The sequence below is a fragment of the Hipposideros armiger genome, unplaced genomic scaffold (genome assembly GCF_001890085.2).
Source record: "Hipposideros armiger isolate ML-2016 unplaced genomic scaffold, ASM189008v1 scaffold_799, whole genome shotgun sequence".
Classification (NCBI taxonomy): Eukaryota; Metazoa; Chordata; class Mammalia; order Chiroptera; family Hipposideridae; genus Hipposideros; species Hipposideros armiger.
This window is the reverse complement of record NW_017732149.1, coordinates 754,203-758,879: the sequence shown is the minus strand read 5'-3', so window position 1 is coordinate 758,879 and position 4,677 is coordinate 754,203. Positions and strand designations below refer to the sequence as shown.

At 45.9% G+C, this 4,677-nt stretch overlaps 1 protein-coding gene across 1 annotated transcript in view; it reads right to left on the bottom strand.

Moving 5' to 3' along the window:
• Positions 1-1,697, bottom strand: part of ZG16 (zymogen granule protein 16) — an 11,964-nt gene extending 10,267 nt beyond the window's left edge. Inside the window, exon 1 of the mRNA XM_019628521.1 lies at positions 1,661-1,697. The gene's annotated coding sequence lies outside the window, so the exon portion shown is untranslated. The remainder of the gene's footprint in view (positions 1-1,660) is intronic.
• Positions 1,698-4,677: the final 2,980 nt, after the last annotated feature.

Here is a 4,677-nt window from a genome sequence, read left to right as displayed (position 1 = left end):
AATCTTAAAAAAAAAAAAAAAAGATTTGGCTTGAGATGCCAGCTCTGAGCAGCAGGGCCCCGGTTCAGATCCCACATGAGGGCCTTGATGCTGTGCCCTCTACAGCTAAGATGGTGAACAATAGCTTGACCTGGAGCTTGGCTGCCGTGAGTCACCGGTGATGGCGTAGGCTGCAGTGGGGCTGGCCGGCAGTGGGCGTGAGCTTTCGTGAGCTGCCGTGAGCTGCTGTGAGCCACTGTGAGTGGCCGTTCAATGGCCGGCGACTGACTGCCTCACCCGAGAAGAGCGCAATGATAATACCAACATGGGCCAATGAAGTGACGTCCTCCACAACTAGACTGAAGAACAAAAGGATAGCAAGTTGTCTGTCCCCCTTCTCTGATTCCCCAATGCTGTTCCCCTCCCCCAATTCCCCCATAAAATCTTAAAAAAAAAAAAAGAATAAGGGCAAAGGGGCGGCCGGTTAGCTCAGTTGGTTAGAGCAGTGCTTATAACACCAAGGTTGCTTGTTCGATCCCCACATGGACCACTGAGCTGCACCCTCCACAACTAGATTGAAACAAGTACTGACTTGGAGCTGATGGGTCCTGGAAAAATACACTGTTCCCCAATAAAATTAAATTAAAAAAAATAATAATAAGGGCAAAATGCTCAACTAACCACAGAACACTGATATACACTGGCAAAGGTAGCTTGGATTTCATACAATCAAAAGTGTCCTGGCGTGGAATCCACCCCTCATCGTTCGCAAAAGAGGAAAGCATTCACACACAACTCTACAAAGTGGGAGAGCAAAGAAGAGTTTTATTAAAGTTAGGGCAGAGAGAAATGCCCATGGCAGTGTCCAAAGATGACGGCTGCGGTGGGTAGTAAGGTGAGAAACACTGGCGGAGGGTGGGGCCGGGGCAGGGTCTTAGAATAAATAGCTGCACTAACTTCAGATTAGCTTCTTTTTATATAGGAAACGGGGAGTTAGTCAGGCAGGTTTGGGGGCTGACATCCTTCATGGAATCTGGTCTGTTTGAAGACACTGTTCTCTCCAGACTCTGGACTCCGCCTAGGCCATCGTGGCCTGGGACTATGCATCCCCAGTAAAAACTGCAAGGGAGCTGTAAATTGGATTCTGGTGTCCAGGCGCCTGAGGATTCAGAAATCGCTCTTTCCCAGGTTAGGATGTTGTTAATGAATGAGGTACGGGTAACCTTGAGCTGAGCTGCTGCTGAGCTGCCAACAGGTCAGCTAAAAAAAAAAAAAAGGAAATACAAATTGGTAGTCACAGGGATGTGAAATACAGTGTGGGGAATATAATCAATAATAATTAAAAACATAACATTTTATGAAGCCACTTGGAAATGGCTTCGAAGCTTGAAGCTTCCAGCCCTAGAGGGGCTCAGAGGGGCAAACCTAAAGGAACAAGTGAATGAGCTCGGAGGATCCAGGATGGTCAGGCACAGAGGAGGGAAAGCGGGTACCTCCCTGGGCCAGGGAAATGGTCACACAGGCCAGGACTGCAGAGGGAAGAGAGAAGCAGGTGCTCAGCTTTTCACACATTCATGCGCTTACAGATCACCCAGATGTCCTAATAAGATGCAACTTCTGATTGGGCAGGTCTGGGAGGAGCCTCAGGTGTGCATTCCATGTGGTCCCAGGTGACACTCACCTTGCTGGTGCTCGGCCCCCCTGGGCAGCCAGCGAGGTTCTCATGCAGCACCATCTGCTAGAACTTTCTGGTGGGAGGAACGCTCTGCGGCTGTGCTGTCAAATACAGTTGCCACTGGCTGCGTGCGCCTAATAGCACTTGAAATGTAGTTAGTGAGACTGAAGAATTGACTCTTTTATTTGAATTAGTTTAAAGAACCATGTGTGGCTAATGGCTAGTGTCCTGGGCAGAACAGGTCTGGCGGGTCTCAACTGCGGGGGGAGAGGGGACGCATATCTGGAATCACCGGTGGGATTTCCTAACCAGCTCCATGGTCTTGCTGCTGCTGCATCCCTCCCCCTCCCCAATTCAGGCCCTAAAATAGTGGAATAGGATGGGGGTGGGGGAGGTGATAGGGTTAAACAGTGGATCCTGGAAAAGGCCCCACTGTCCTTACTCACCTGATGAGAACCACTGATGTAGAGTGTTCCAGTTACCTATTTATACATTACAAACCACTCCAACACTGAGTGAGTTGAAACAGCTATCTTTATTTTTCTCGTAAATTTATGCTTTGGGCAGGGCTCAGGGGCCACAGCTCCCCTCTGCACTACTTGGTATGGGCCAGAGTGCCTGGAGGCTGGGGCTGGGGTCCTCTGAAGAGCTGCCTAATGGGGGCTGGGTGCATGGAGTGTGTGTGTTTCCAAGCCAAGTGAGCGCTATCCCTTTCCTCAGCTAGCCTTGGAAGCCATGCTGTCACTCCAGAGGAGTGAGTCGCTAAGTCCAGCCCATAACCAAGAGGCAGATTAGACCCAGCCTTAGAATAGGGGTGTCAAGGAATCTGGGGACATATTTTAAACCCCCACAGAGACTCAGAAGCAAAGAGCACCAAGGCCAGAGCTCTGCACACAGCCAGCTGCCTTGTCTACGGAGAAATCGTTTTCTCTCGCTGGTTCCAGAAACAGTCACACTCATCCCTGCACACCTGGCCCCTGGAGCCCCCAGAACCCCAACCCAGAAGACACCCCTTCAAAGACCTGTTTCCTAGACTTCTGACCCAGAGACTTCTCTACTGCACTCACTCCTTAAATAAATTCCTGATCCCTTTATTCGGGGGTTCTTGTGTGGTGGAGTGAGAGAAACCTGGCCATCATGACACCTGGGCTCTGACCCCCGGCCTGCAGAGATATGAAAAAGAATGCAGGCTTATCTGGGGGTGAGGAGATTATGAGGAATCATTGTCTTCTCTCTGTTTCAATTTTCTATATCATTATTTACATTGCTTATTGTGGTTAAATATATGGAACATAAAAAATGATCACTTTAGTGATTTATAAGTGTCCAGTTCAGTGGCATTAAGTATATTCACATTGTTGTATAATCATCACCACCGTCCATCTTCAGGACTTTTCCATCTTCCCCAACTTAAATTCTATACCCATTAGATAATAACTCCCCTTTCTCCTCTCCCCCAGTCCCTGGCTAGCCCCATTCCACTTTCTGTCTCTATGAGTTTGACGACTCTAGAGACCTCGTGTAAGTGGAATTTGTCCTTTGTCACTGGCTTGTTTCAGTGAGCATAATGTCCTAAAGTTTCATCCATGTTGTAGCATGTGTCAGAATTTCCTTTCTATCTAAGGCTGAATAATATTTGTGTGTGTGTGTGTGTGTGTGTGTGTTGTGTGAGATGTTTTGTTTAACCACTCATCCACTGGTGAACATTTGAGTTGTTTGTACTTTTTGACTATTGTAAATAACACTGCTAAAAACAGACATATGGCTTAGTCTCTACTTTCAGTTCCTTTGTAATAACGGAGGTGCCAAAAATATGTACACATTTTAAGAGATGTTATCTATGTATTACTTTTTAAAGTTGAATTATGGTAGCAAAGTGTAGTATGACGTTTGCTCGAAAGATGGCGTTAATCAAATGAATGCTAGCTTCATTCATTTTATTACAATTTTAATAGTTTTTTTCCTTTCTTAAAACGTGGATACATTTTTTTGGCACCCTCTGTATATGGAAGTTCATTGCTGGATCATATGGTAATTCTGTGTTTAATTTTTTGAAGAACCAGTTAAAATATTTTTAATTTTTTTTTAAGTGATAAGAGACCGTTAAAAATCCAAACAGCCAATTTGAAACCTTTGGAAAACAGAAAAAAATCATGTCTGATATTTCTGGTTTTTAATCATGTTTACTCTTCTAGTGTTTTTATTTTTTTCAAAGAAAGACGAATTGAAAGAGAAGAGCCAGAACAATTTCAGGTTTTGTTTATTTATTTGGATTTTGTAAAGAAAACTTTTTTATGGTCATAAATACATGTAACATAACATTTACTATCTTAACCATTTTTAAGTGACCAGTGCAGTCATAGCAAGTTCAGATTTTAAATTATGATCTCATCAAACTATCTCATATGTCACAAGGCCCAGAGCCACAGGGCTGTTCATGTCCAACAACCCCACCCCAGGCTGCACTTGGTGCTCCTCTGGAACTTTCCTCCAGACCACAGGGCAGCGTGATCTGAGTCAGGCTGCCCGGTGACCGCCTTTGGTAACACAACAACGTATTTCAACAGACTTTTGTAGCTTTTCACATTACATAACTGTAATTTTGCAAAACAAAATATTAATACCTAGTAAGAGTTGTGTTATGTTCAGGGAGCCTGACAGACCAGGAATTCACGCCTATGCTGCCCAGTCCTCCCACATACATGGGTCGTGTGACTTGGGGCATGACACCTCCCTTATTTGGGGTTTACCTGTCACCTGTCAGTGAGTGAGTAAAACCAGGTAATCTGAAAGGACCCTGGTCCTGGACCTGATGACACTCCATCACACCCTGGCCAGGCTCCTCCCACCCTCAGCACTGGGAGAAAGGAGCCCAAAGGCCAATGTTCAGGGTCTTAGACAGAGGCCTTAGCCTGTTTATTACTCCCCCCTTCCCCCCGCCCCTCTTTGCAGCCTCTTGCTCGACAGCTTCTATGAGTCTGGGAGAAACCTAGCTTCCCCGCCTGTACTGACCACAAGCCTTT